The sequence below is a fragment of the Protopterus annectens genome, chromosome 4.part0, assembly GCF_019279795.1.
Source record: "Protopterus annectens isolate FY-2018-M chromosome 4.part0, PAN1.0, whole genome shotgun sequence".
NCBI classification, from domain to species: Eukaryota; Metazoa; Chordata; order Ceratodontiformes; family Protopteridae; genus Protopterus; species Protopterus annectens.
The window spans coordinates 242,956,831-242,972,352 of NC_056733.1; positions in this window are offsets into that span (position 1 = coordinate 242,956,831).

A 15,522-nucleotide genomic window follows, 5' to 3' on the forward strand; every position below is an offset into this window, starting at 1 on the left:
TCAGTATCAGGCAATTTAGAAATAGCAATTACAGCTTTATCATGGAGTAAGGGAATAAGGAACCATACCCAGAGCCCTTGGTCAACATTATACTGTCTACATACCTTTTCAAACATATGACTAAAACTATCAAAAATTATCACCCTCTGTAAATTGACTGAAGTTTGTTCCTTTTGTGGTTTGGTTATTCCCTTCACTATTACCTCCATGACCTTGGCAAAGGGTCAGCATTTGCTTTTCATGTTGCCTCTGACTCTCATTTTCTTCAGCCTCCAAACATTTCAGTCTCTCATTTCCTTTGGCCTCCAGACATCTCAGTCTCTCTGCTGATTCTAATTTCATTTGTTTCTGTTTCTCATTTCTTCAGCCTCCAAATGCTGCAGTCTCTCTGCTGATTTTATTTCCAAACATTTGGCTTCCAGTTCAAGTCTCTTTAACTGCAGAAGGATTTTAAGTAATCTGAGGAAAAGTTGAACTGTCCATTTTCTAAGAGTTGTACATCCCCAGGGCCAGTCTGGTTGTCTTCCTGGTTGCTGGTCTGTGATGCATCTGGGACTAAGGCTGCAGTCATTTCTGCTTTAGTCAGGTTGACATGCCCCAGTCCTTTAGCTTAGCACATCTCAGACAACTGGCTCCTTGTCCGCTTGCCATACTCTTCTGTTGACATCCTTGCCTGCTCTCCCTGACTAACTAAGCTAACAAAATAAATAAAACTATTGTGATATGGAACTCTGAATGCTCACTGTGTGGCTGCTTTAGAGTACAAACACCTTCTTTAGTGACCACTGTTTACAGGCTACAGGAGTTCAATAGCCACACCACTGAATCTCAGTAAATGATGTGGTGATCCCACTACTGCCAACCAATAAATGTGATGCTCCACCACTGAACCAGTAATCAAGGAACCACAATCCTCACCACTGGTACAAGTGGGGGACATACACTGAGAGGATGACAAGGTACACACACAGTATTACCAGATGCAGCTCTCTGCATCAAGTGCAATTTCCCTTAAGAGCACACAGAAACAACAGTCAGTTTGGGGGTGGTTTCTCCCTCTTTCTCCAGATCCCCAATAAGACTCCCCACTGGCACAGCTATAGAGTTGACATCTCAGCTGAGTGGCCAAGCCAAGACCTTCAGCACCCTCTCTGTCCAACCAGTGCTTTGTGTCTCTGCCCAACACACACTCTTTGAGGTTTGATTTATACACACACACACACACACACACACACACACACACACACACACACACACACACACACACCTGAGAAAGGCTGGCACAGGTTTACTAGCTATGTCCCATTCTGCCCAGACTATAAGGTAGTTATCACTTCCATCAGCCAACTCCTTATAAGCTACTTTAAAGCCCTTAACAAAGGGTGTCCAATCTTACTGTGTAATGTTACTATTAATACAAATGGTAGTTTAACCAAGAGCAAGGCTATTAGGAGTGGCCCACAGTGTCACCAAATAAATATGCAAGTACTGTCAGAACTTAAATACCTATAGACAGATCAGCTACAATGAAATATTTAAATATATTTATCAATAAATAATAAAAGAACAAGACAATAGTAAATATATATTTACAGTGACAGAGTTGAAAATCACAGGAAATATTTAATACAACATTACAGCATAGTCTCAAATAAATGAAGAAAAATATCTAAAACTAAGTTTTACTATATTCCTGACTATATCTAAGAGAGTTAGTATTCCCTAGAATCTTACTTACAGAGCAAGGCAGATGTGGTGAATATATCTTCTCTAGTTGTTGTCAGGTGAAAGACAGAATATAGAATGCCGTGTCTATCTCAGAGAGTTCTCGAATAAGTATCTCAAATATTACTGCTGGGCTAGCTTGCAGAATGACATCATTTTTTTGTCATCGGACTTCTAGTCCCCAGGCCCAAAACAACCATTGATGGCAGCTGGTAGCATTTAGCATCTACCTGTAAAAATACATAGAGAAGGGTTTTTCCTCAGATCTTTGACATATGCTGGAAGTCATAAAGAATAAAACACTTCCAAGGCAATACAGAAAGCCTCTCAGCAGAGACTCTGTGTCTCCGGCCCAGCCTATAAAGTAATTTAATTTTAGCTATTTTTCTAAAATTTACTAGACTGAGATTAACCTCCTGTATCCCAGTTTCCACTGTTAAAATACATATATTTAAACATTTGCAATAGTGGATGTATATTTCTGTACTTTTCCAGTAGGGTACACTGTGGATACATTTCAAGCACTCTGCAAAAACCTTTTCAACACACACTTCTATACCAGCAGTTTGATATACAAATGACATATAGTTCTAATACATTTGTAACACATGCATCTTATAGATCATGTTGATATTCACAAATGACATATAATTATTTACAAAATTCCAGATAGCTGTGCTGGCAGTATCTCACTTTGTCACAGCAGCCATAACAATTGTCTTGTCTGTACTCATTTTTATCCTGCATTCCTTCCATTCTGGTCCTTATCAGTTGTTGAAGTCTCTGTTCAGAGTCTGCCTGTAGCGGCACACAAACTTCATACAGGAGCTTTGCAGATCTGTTCTCTCTCTTTCTCTCTCTAACCTGTTTGCTGATATAGTCCACCACTAGTATGAACAGGAATTGGCTTAGAGCTGAACCTTAGTATGCAACCTGGTGGGAATCCCTCTGTGAATCTGAACCCTATCCATACTTGTGTCATTGGGTCCTTGTATATAGCCTTCACTAATTCTACCAGTGTTTATAGGACTTTGAACCATTGCATCAGCTTTCTTGGGATCCTGCCATATGCTTTCTCCAAGTCTAGGAATGACCAGATGGATTGTTTTCTCATCTCCACCTTCTTCTCCATTATCTATCTCACTGCTAACATCAGGTCATTTGTACTACACCCTGATGTAAATGTGAACTGTTCATCTCCCATCTTAGTTTCTACTACTCTGGTAATTGTTTAATTGTTTATCAGTCACTATATCTTGCACTTTCTTGTAGAGTGACAGGGATTTTATACCTATTTACTGACTGTAGTTGTGAATGTCCCCTGTGTCCTTGTTCACTGACACGAGAATGCTTATTCTCCAGTTGTCTGGTACATGTCTTGCTCTCTTTCTCTCTATACTATGATGATACCTTCAGGAGCCATTTCTCCACTAACTCAACCAACATCATGATCATTTTGCTATGTCTTTAACTGAGCAAACCACTTTCCCTGACTTCATTTTCAGTAATGCACCTTGTGCTTCTTCCAGGGTGACTTCTGCATCCTGTTTCATCACAGGTTGTGCATGTGGCAGGACTGCTTCCCTCTGTTCTTGATGCCCTGTGGACTGGTGATCATATTGTTACTGGTATCTTATATGAATGACATCTCTAGAATATTGTCTTTGTTTTTATGTCACTGTTTTGAAAGCTGATAATAGCCTCTTTCTGCCATCTACTGAGTCACTTTCCAGAAGATGGTAAAGGTTCTCTGATGCCTTATTTTTTGCCATTGTGACTGCTTTCTTAGCCTCCATATTAGCTAATCAGTATTCTTCCTTAGCCTGGTCAGTCTTTTTATCTCCCAGTTTTTCCTACACCCCTTTTTTTCCTCCTTTGATAATTTCCTGAATGTTTGCATTTGTCCACCAGCTTTCCTTATAGAGCTTATTTCTATACTTGTCTAATCCTCAGATCTCATCTATAGTCTTTAAGCAGACTGTTTTCAGACACTGGCATTTTTCTTATGCTCCATGCATTTCCTCTTCTTTCTGAAGTGCTAGATGCACGAGTATTTCATTGGGCATTCTTCTTAGGCTCCACCCATTTCCTCTTCTTTCTGAAGTGCTAGATGCATGAGTATTTCATTGGGCATTCTTCTTAGGCTCCACCCATTTCCTTTTCTTCCTGAAGTGCTAGATGCACAAGTATTTCATTAAATGTCTGCGTTCTGTTCTAGCCAGCAACCAGGTCTTCAGCACAGTCTCTGTTGATATTAGAGTTTTCTCTGACCACAGCTTGCAGCTGATTGCAGCCAGCCGTGGTTATTCTGTAGGATGACCACTTCAGTAGGGATAACTTTGCAATCTCAGATTATGCCCCAGTGCCATTTCCTTACTAAAAGCTATGTGCTGACCACATTTTTATTTACTTATTTTTATTTATTTAACAATTGTTAACTGGGAAAGTCTGACTTGGAACAAAGCCAATTTTCAGTGGAGGCCTAGGGAGAAATGCTCCAGATGCATGTCTTTGAACGTGGGATGAAACCAGAGCAAACCCACATGAATGCAGGGAGGACATGCAGACTCCACACACAAGACACTCCAGCTGAGAATCAAACCAGAGAACCACTTGCTGTGAGCCTATAACGCTACTGCTAAACCACTGCACCATCACATTTGTATGTGATTTTGTGATTATCTCTCTTGATGAACCATATGTTGGACTCCATTAACTTATTTGCCAGAAAAAGGTCAAGAATGGCTTTTCCTTCATTATTCTTGCCTCCCTAAACATGTAGACCCAGGAAATCCTCATGTTTAGTTCTCTCTGTCCCAACACGAGCATTCAAGTTATCTAGTATTAAGACTAATTTTGTTACACTTTATTGTGGGGTCCTGCTACTGCTACCTGGATGTAGTCTTCTCCTTACCATCTCTTCTGGGATTCATAGGTTGACATCATGAAGATTGATTGCTCCATCTTTGCATTAGGTGCTGATTGCCATGACTCTTGTTATTGTTTCTGATGGTATCATGACACTACCAGTGTCCTGTGAGATTTCATGTCTGAACTACAGTTATATTCAACTTTACCCGAAATACTCCCTGAGTTGTATTTCAAAGCTGGATCTTCAGCAGAACTTGAACCTAGATTAGGGATTTGAATGGCAGAAAATCAGGAAGGCCAGGAACATTCATGATGCAAACTGGGAAATACTGAAAGGTGTAATTGGTACAATAATATTCTTGCATCATCATTTCATCTTCACTACTTCAGCTGATTAATATTTTTTTTAAGCCTTGGAATCCCATGACTTTAACACTATTACTTTCTTGGTATGAACATCTCTTTGACCACTGCTCCAACTATACCATCACTGCTTCTGCCTCTGCTTTCAAATGTATTTCTGTGTTATTGCTCATTGTTGTAGCTCATTGATTTTATGTGTCATTATTTAATTGCCATGTGCCATGCCTTATAAGTAAACACATATTTGGTTATTTCTGTATGTAACACCAGATGTGGTTGAAATTAACCCATATTAACTAGTACACGGACTTGAACAATAAACGTCAACAAATAAATCAATGATGCAGTTTATGCCAGCTGTACTTCCCATGGTGATTTAAGAGGGATAAATGTCCTGTCACATGGCTAAAATTGAAACAAGCTCTTGACATGACTGTATAACACAACAGTACTATGCACACTTTTTGCTTCATTGGTACACAGGTTTTTTAAAAGCTACCAGTAAGGATACCCCAAGGTTTACATTTGCAATAGTGAAGGAGAATTCTGAGCTACTGCAACCTATAATTTGCCATATGTATTTTCATAAAATTATGATAAAATTGATGGAGGTTAGTGCTACCCACTGACAAATGCACAAAAGGGACTAATATATGTGATAAGAGGTTAATGAATCCTAACTTAGAAACTGCTGCTTCAAAGTTTGATGAATATGTTTACCTAATAATTTCTGATGAATGACAATCTTACCCCCATTCCCACCCCCATACAACAGATTTAAAGTTATTGTATCTCCTCCCCTATGTCTTTGTCAGCCACTAATCTTCTTCATAGTATTAACAAAATCCTCCCCTAACTCTTCCCTTAACTTCACCCTCAGCTTCCTCTCTTCCCTAAAACATCCCACCACTCCCACTAACCCCTGAAACACACCAACCTAATCCTTCAGCAATATTGCACTGTCTCCTCACTACATAACATGTTCTATACCATATGACACAGTATCTTCTTAATTACCCTTACTATCCCTCTTCTCATACTATCCCAAGCTACCTCCTTTCACAGCTTGTTATACTTATCATCTCCAAAATCTTCCACCCTCTCCACACTACTTCAAGCTAATGCATACAGTTTCTCTAACATCTAACCTTCCTTATTCATTTGCTACAACTTTTACCAAACAAAATTAATACTCTCCCTTGTTAATACCAAACTGAAGTTAACTCCTTAGGCCCTTCTTAGGCCTCTTTCACAAACACAGCGTTATCATACCCTTATAAATCATCGCCTGGCTCTCTCAGTGTGGGGATATTCGCTCCAATCCTGGCCCCAACAATTCATCATCTCCCAACCAACCTTCTACCTCTCAAAAGCTATATATAATAGGTTCATAGGTTCATAGGTAGGTACTAGGCTATCTGCCCGAAGGCTTTTATAAGCCTAGCCAGAATGTGTTGGCTTTCGCCGCCCCCTTAGATTAGTTCCCTGTGCCTCTGTCAAGCAGAGCCACTGAAGTGATCCCCGGGGTAAACTTTCTGTTTCCTATCCACTCGTCAAGGTTTTTCTTGAAGAGTGTTAGTGAGGAGCTCTGCCTAATGTAGATTGGAATCTTGTTCCAAAGCATGGGAAGTTTCTGGGACAGGAATCTATCCCTCCAGCACGTCCTATTTATTGTTGTGGTGAGGTTTAGATTCCTAGAGCATGTGGCTCAAGGGGATAAGGTTTTCTTTAGGTAGAGCATGTCCATCAATTTTGGGTTGGACATGGCCTTGTATGTCAGGCAGAGATCATCTCTGAGTAGGCGGTATGCAACCAAGTTCAGCTGGAGTTTCTTCAGTCGAGCTGCATAGGGCATCTGTTTGAGGCCAGTGATCCTCTTGGTGAGGTACTTCTGTGGTCTTTCCAGCTGTTGCAGGTGTCTTGTAAGGTACACCCCAAATGGGGCATTGTACTCTATGATAGGTCTGATGAGTGATGAGTAGAGGGGCACAATGACCTCTTTTGATCTGGATGCAAACCCCTTTGTGATTAGGTGGGCCATGTAGAAGGATTTTCTAACCACTTTGGTAATGTGAATATCAAAGGAGAGATTACTATCTACTTGGGTCCCTAGATCCCTTATTACATCTTCCGTATTTAGGGGACCACCGCCTATGTGGTAGTTTGTGGGTACTTTGTTTTTTCCAAAGGGGATAACTATGCACTTTTTGGCATTTAGCTTGAGGCCATGATTTTGACACCAGGTATCTGTCTCAGTGAGACCCTTTTGGAGGATGGCTGTGTCATCCGGAGAGTCAATTATAGCCCCTAGTTTGCAGTCGTCTGCAAACTTGGTCAGCCACAGTCCTCCTGTGCTTGCCTGTACATCTGAGAAGTATATGCTGAACAGGAGGGGTCCTAGGACTGAGCCCTGGGGAATGCCACTGTTAACCAGTTTAGAGTCAGACCTAGCTCCCGCAACTCTCACCATGGGGTTCTGTCCGTGAGCCAGTTGGCAACCTATCTTGTGACGCAGGGGTTTATGTTCAGGTTGGTGAGCTTGTCTATAATACCAGAATGGGGAATGGTGTTGAAGGCCTTTGCGAGGTCTAGGTAGGCTGTGTGTACCACCTTTCCCTCATCTATAGCCTTGGTAACTGTCTCAAAGAACCAGGAACCAAAAACCAAAAATGTCCACAAACGAAGAACCAGTTCAAGATGAAAAGGTTTAATACATCCAAAAAACTCTGACAATGGCAGTGTCAAACACAATCTTTGGAACATCCATAAATTTAGAACCAACATTCCTATCCATTTGTAAGATTTCCCAATTTTTTAATATCACCCTTGTAATATAGTCTGAATCATCATTATAAGTTAAAATGTACATCAAAGGAGACTTCCCTGTATCAAAAATAGACCCATACCTTGCAGAATCCACTATTATACTATCAGAATCTAATATACACTTATAAAAGCCACTTTGTCTCTTTTTCGTGATCTCATGTAATAAATTCATACATAATTCTTCCGGATAGCCTCTATTCAAAAGCATAGAAACCATATAATATAATTTGTCCACAAATTCTTTTTCTTCACTGACCATCCTGGCCGCCCGAACCATCTGGCCCTTAACAATAGCCTTCTTTTGGTGGCCAGGATGCCAACTACTATAGTGAAGATAAGAATTTGAAAAAGTAGGCTTCCTATAAATTTTTGATTTTAACTTACCCTGTATCTGATCCATGGTTAATCTAACATCCAAATATTTGATAGTGTCTGTATTATATTCATGTGTAAAGTTTAAAAACCAAACTGTTTTATTAATGTACTCAATAAAGGCTTCCATAATATTCAAATCACCCTCCCAAATAATAAATATATCATCCAAAAAGCGTGTATACAGTTTGATATACTTATTAAATTCACTGGTGAATAAAAAATGCTTTTCCCAATATATAATTATATAATTGGCAAATGTGGGAGCACATGAAGCTCCCATAGCCACTCCTTTATTCTGTCTAAAATAATGCCCCTCAAAAAACACAAAATTATTATACAACACTACCTCCATTAGCCTAATCATGGTATTAATTTGTTCTTGGTCAAACATCCCTGTTAATCCCAGTTGGTCCTCTAACCATACCAACCCTATGTCTTGTGGGATTGCTGTAAACAAGTTACAAACATCAATAGTTAAAAATATAATATTACTATTAATGTTAAAACCTTTTAACTTCTCCAAAAAATCCCAAGAGTCTTTAATTATTTGAGGAAAACATTTCAAGCCCTTCTTCATGTGATAATCTAAATATTGACTAATAAAACAAGTTTTACTTTGCTTACCATCCACAATAGGTCTAAATTGTACATTATCTAGACCTTTGTGGATTTTAGGAATACCAGAAATTCCACTCACCACTGGATATGGATTACACATAAAATTATATTCATGTTCAGTTATTTCATCCTGGAACAACATATCCTCTAGTAAAATATCCACTTTTTTATGTGCAATATTAATTTCATTTTTGCTAATTTCATCATAATTATCATCCAACAACATAGCCATCATGATACTAATATAATCATTATTATCAACTATCACAACTCCATTACCTTTATCAGGTTTCATGATGCGTATATTTCCAATTTTCCCTATCGCATCTAGAAGGGCTTGTTCTTCCTTAGTCATATTCACGTATGCTTGCCTCTCATGGTGTCTATAATAATCCCTTATATCCATCTCACACATTTTTTCATAAGTGGATATCATGGGATTTAAAGGGGGATTAAATAAACTTGATTTACGTAATATATCATGTTTGTCCACAGTCTGTGTGTTAACATTCCCTTCACAATAAATTCTCAAATTAATTTTATGTGTAAATAATTTTAATTCTATAAGTGTATCTGCCAATGAGCCTGTTCTACAAGGAATAAAAGTAAAACCTTTAGAAAAAAGGTTAGCAAACTCTGTATTAAACGGAAAATTAGAATAATTATATAGTTTAAAATCATGTATACTATTTTCAATAATAATAGGATTACATAAAATACCCTGCTGTGTCTGATGTACCATATCCATCTCAAATCCTAATGAATCAAAGTCCACTTCCCCACTATTAAACTTAGTAGGACCATCATGTTGTTCAGATATTTGATTAATAATATTTGTGGCTTTCATAGTATCAGCATCCTGAATATTCTCACACACTTGAGTAATACCAATTGATTCATTAACATTTCCTATTGGGTCAAGTAAAAAATCTTGATCATTAATACGCACATCATTTTGATCTGTAACACTAACTTCTAAACAAGAAACACAAATCAATTCATTCCCACTTCCATTACTCGTTAAATACATACTTAAATTCATTAATTCAGAGTCTATTTTGGTAACCGAAAGTCCATTGTCGACTAAACTAAACTTTGTAGCATTTAATGTCCCGGAATTGACCATAATCCCTCTCCTCATAGTACATATCCTTGTTTTGGATTCTTTCCGAGCATCTGGGACCATCCGTTAAAGGGCTACAGCCTTCAGCGTTTGAATCTTTATCCACTGTACGCATATCCGGTACATTCGTCATCTCGCATTCTATCTCTTGATTGGCTATCCCTTCTCGATTGCTATGCCTACCAAAACCAACCTTAGATTGTGGATATACTTGGCCCGTTTCATATGTTTTAATGTCCCTCTGAATTTTATTTAATTTCCTTTTGTAAATTACATCACAACTATGATCCACTTCGTTTAATATATTGGTATAATTGGTGTCATAATGCCCAAACAGCAAGTCTTTTACAATGGCGTCATTGATGGTTTCAAGTTCAGTCAAATAACCATCAATTTTATATTTATTGTATTTTACCATAATCTCCATTATGGCAATCCCTGTTTTATTAAACAGCTCATGCAGTTCTTTAATCATATCTTGATTTCCATCAATCCCATTTGGGTATCACCATACGCGTAAGCCTTTTGGCACCAAAGCTAGCTCTATATTTTTACACAAGTAGCTGTTCTCGAGTTGAGTTCTTTTTAATTTAAATAATTTAGTTTCAAAATTTTTGAGCTGTTCAGCCAAAGTTTGGTTAGTTTGGTTAGTTTTTGTTTCAGATTGATCAACGGAATTGCCTCCCATATTAAAACTAAATTTACACTTTCTCCATCGCTCATTATCCACTTTGTCCATTTCGGACCTTCCACCAGAAAAGTTTGTGTTGTTACTATGAACGCCAGTAATATTGTTGGTGTTATTATCATCTCTATTAGTTATATTCGGTGTTGCTTGGGTTAACGGCAATATAAAATTGATGGTTATTTGACTGAACTTGAAACCATCAATGACGCCATTGTAAAAGACTTGCTGTTTGGGCATTATTACACCAATTATACCAATATATTAAACAAAGTGGATCGTAGTTGTGATGTAATTTACAAAAGGAAATTAAATAAAATTCAGAGGGACATTAAAACATATGAAATGGGCCAAGTATATCCGCAATCTAAGGTTGGTTTTGGTAGGCATAGCAATCGAGAAGGGATAGCCAATCAAGAGATAGAAGGCGAGATGATGAATGTACCGGATATGCGTGCAGGGGATAAAGATTCAAACGCTGAAGGCTGTAGCCCTTAAGCGGATGGTCCCAGACGCTCGGAAAGAATCCGAAACAAGGATATGTACTACGAGGAGAGGGATTATGGTCAAATGGGAGCCGACCCAAGAAGAAATATTACAACGGAAAACCCCAGAACGAACAGTGGAGATTCAGAAGATGAATTGTTCTTTTTCAACGGAAGGGAGTGAAGTGGTTGATGCATTGGGTAAGCCCGTTTGTCATAAACAACTGGTTAATAATTATGGGAATGAGATGGTAAGCCCTTTTTACGTGAATTTTGAACTGAATTATAATGATTGTGATGAGAATGACTATTTTTATAATATTTTAGATAATGATGTAATGGACATTAACCATTGTCCTACTAGTAACAATTCTATGATCAATTCCAGGACATTAAATGCTACGAAGTTTAGTTTAGTCGACAATGGACTTTCGGTTACCAAAATAGACTCTGAATTAATGAATTTAAGTATGTATTTAACGAGTAATGGAAGTGGGAAAGAATTGATTTGTGTTTCTTGTTTAGAAGTTAGTGTTACAGATCAAAATGATGTGTGTATTAATGATCAAGATTTTTTACTTGACCCAATAGGAAATGTTAATGAATCAATTGGTATTACTCAAGTGTGTGAGAATATTCAGGATGCTGATACTATGAAAGCCACAAATATTATTAATCAAATATCTGAACAACATGATGGTCCTACTAAGTTTAATAGTGGGGAAGTGGACTTTGATTCATTAGGATTTGAGATGGATATGGTACATCAGACACAATCCTATTATTATTGAAAATAGTATACATGATTTTAAACTATATAATTATTCTCATTTTCCGTTTAATAGAGAGTTTGCTAACCTTTTTTCTAAAGGTTTTACTTTTATTCCTTGTTGAACAAACTCATTGGCAGATACACTTATAGAATTAAAATTATTTACACGTAAAATGAATTTGAGAATTTATTGTGAAGGGAATGTTAACACACAGACTGTGGACAAACATGATATATTACGTAAATCAAGTTTATTCAATCCCCCTTTAAATCCCATGATATCCACTTATGAAAAAATGTGTGAGATGGATATAAGGGATTATTATAGACACCATGAGAGGCAAGCATACGTGAATATGACTAAGGAAGAACAAGCCCTTCTAGATGCAATAGGGAAAATTGGAAATATACGCATCAGGAAACCTGATAAAGATAATGGAGTTGTGATAGTTGATAATAATGATTATATTAGTATCATGATGGCTATTTTTTTGGATGATAATTATGATGAAATTAGTAAAAATGAAATTAATATTGCACATAAAAAAGTGGATATTTTACTAGAGGATATGTTGTTCCAGGATGAAATAACTGAACATGAATATAATTTTATGTGTAATCCATATCCAGTGGTGAGTGGAATTTTTGGTATTCCTAAAATCCACAAAGGTCTAGATAATGTACAATTTAGACCTATTGTGGATGGTAAGTTAAAACCAAACTTGTTTTATTAGTCAATATTTAGATTATCACATGAAGAAGGGCTTGAAATGTTTTCCTCAAATAATTAAAGACTCTTGGGATTTTTTGGAGAAGTTAAAAGGTTTTAACATTAATAGTAATATTATATTTTTAACTATTGATGTTTGTAACTTGTTTACAGCAATCCCACAAGACATAGGGTTGGTATGGTTAGAGGACCAACTGGGATTAACAGGGATGTTTGACCAAGAACAAATTAATACCATGATTAGGCTAATGGAGGTAGTGTTGTATAATAATTTTGTGTTTTATGAGGGGCATTATTTTAGACAGAATAAAGGAGTGGCTATGGGAGCTTCATGTGCTCCCACATTTGCCAATTATATAATGACATATTGGGAAAAGCATTTTTTATTCACCAGTGAATTTAATAAGTATATCAAACTGTATACACGCTTTTTGGATGATATATTTATTATTTGGGAGGGTGATTTGAATATTATGGAAGCCTTTATTGAGTACATTAATAAAACAGTTTGGTTTTTAAACTTTACACATGAATATAATATAGACACTATCACATATTTGGATGTTAGATTAACCATGGATCAGATACAGGGTAAGTTAAAATCAAAAATTTATAGGACGCCTACTTTTTCATATTCTTATCTTCACTATAGTAGTTGGCATCCTGGCCACCAAAAGAAGGCTATTGTTAAGGGCCAGATGGTTCGGGCGGCCAGGATGGTCAGTGAGGAAAAAGAATTTGTGGACAAATTATATTATATGGTTTCTATGTTTTTGAATAGAGGCTATCCGGAAGAATTATGCATGAATTTATTACATGAGGTCACGAAAAAGAGACAAAGTGGCTTTTATAAGTGTATATTAGATTCTGATAGTATAATAGTGGATTCTGCAAGGTATGGGTCTATTTTTGATACAGGGAAGTCTCCTTTGATGTACATTTTAACTTATAATGATGATTCAGACTATATTACAAGGGTGATATTAAAAAATTGGGAAATCTTACAAATGGATAGGAATGTTGGTTCTAAATTTATGGATGTTCCTAAGATTGTGTTTAAGAAAGATTTATCTTTTAAAAAAATCTTTGAAAAATTTTCCTTGTATAAAAATGTTACTAATAATAGGAAAATTGGTAACTTTAAATGTGGGAGATGTACTATATGTTCATATATTTTAACGACTGGGAGTAAATTAGAAGTTAATAATCAGCAGGTATATATTATGGGACATTTTAACTGTTATAGTAAGAACGTTGTTTATCTTGCTAAATGTTTTGGATGTGTGGCCTTCTATGTTGGGAAAATGAGCAGGCTATTTAGAGAGAGGATTAGGGAACATCTTTTAGATATGAAACATCAAAAACCCACTAATGCTATGGCTAGACATATAATGGACCATCATGATCATTCTTTTAAGTTTTGTGTCTTACAGCAAATAAATTGTGACCAGCAAGGTAGAATTTTGGATGTGCATTTGGATTTAAGTGAATTAAAATGGCAATTAAAATTGAATGCACACAATTTCCCTGGTTTAAATGAATATTGCACTACAAAGCCTGTGCTTAAACTTAAGCATATTAATGGTAGGGCATAGTAGTGCAAAGGTTTATGATGTCAATTTTATTATATTCCTTATAAGGATCATAGTAAATGTTACTTGTAGTTGTAAACATAAGATTTATAGTTACATGTTTTAATTACTTATTTTTAAACACGCATTTTTAAACATAAATTTAATGAACTACTATTGATAATATAAAATATAGATTTTAAATAAAGTATAATATTTTATAATATAATTTATATATTAAATTTATATTTTATTTCATATAATTATTTAATGTAGTAAAGTATTGTTACATGTTGAAATTTATACATGGTTATATTTTTTGAATTAATTGGAAAGGGTGCTTTAACATTTTAATTGATTAAGTCACATGATATGTATTCATTCATTCATTAAGCTATTTAAGAGGTGTTTTGGGTATTTTTAAATGTTCTGAAGAAGTCCGTATTAATGTGGATGAAACCTAGGTCAATTGTTTTTTACTGCTGTATCGTTTCTTGCCATTGTCAGTGTTTTTTGGATGCATTAAACCTTTTCATCTTGAACTGGTTCTTCGTTTGTGAACTGTCTCAAAGACGTCCATCAGATTTAGGAGGCATGATCTGCCCTTAACAAAGCCGAACTGGGTAGGGTCCTGTGTTTGGAGGTTTCTGATGTCTCTGTTAATGAGTTTCATGATGATGCACTCCATAGCCTTGCAGACCAAGCTAGTCAGGCTTATAGGGCGATAGTTCCCAGGGCCTGTTGTGGCTCCACCTTTGTGGAGTGGAATAACCGTTACTGTGTGCCACTCTATGGGTATGTAGCCTGTGGAGAGGCTGAGTTTAAACAATGTGTTTAGGTGAGGGGTTAGTTCATCTTTGAGCTCATGTAGGACACAGCCTGGGACACCGTCCGGTCCCATTGATGCTGTGTATTTGGTTTTGGAGATGGATGATTTAACCTGAGTGTCTGTGATTTCAGGGGCTCTGCATTCTTCTGGTATGGTTATGGGCCCTTTTGGGGGTGAGGGGGGGTGAAGTTTGCGCTGAACCTGTCTGCCAGGATGTTGGTGATATCTGTCAGTTCAGTGTATTTTGTGCCATTCTGCACTAACTCTGAGCAGATCTGAGCATTGCCACTTAGATTCTTGACATAGCTAAAGAATGCCTTGTGGTTATCTTTGGAGTCCTTGGCAATTTTTCTTTCGAAGCTCACCTTGGATGATTTTATGAGGGATCATAGTTTCTTGCTGATACTGATCAGGGATGTCTTCCCTTCTTGGGATTTTACTCTTTTCTGTACTAGTTTCCTCCTTCTATTGTATAGCTTGTTTATGGCGGGAGTCCACCAGACTGGTTTCTTTTTCTTGGAGGAGTGAGTCTTGGTTTTGCTTGGGATA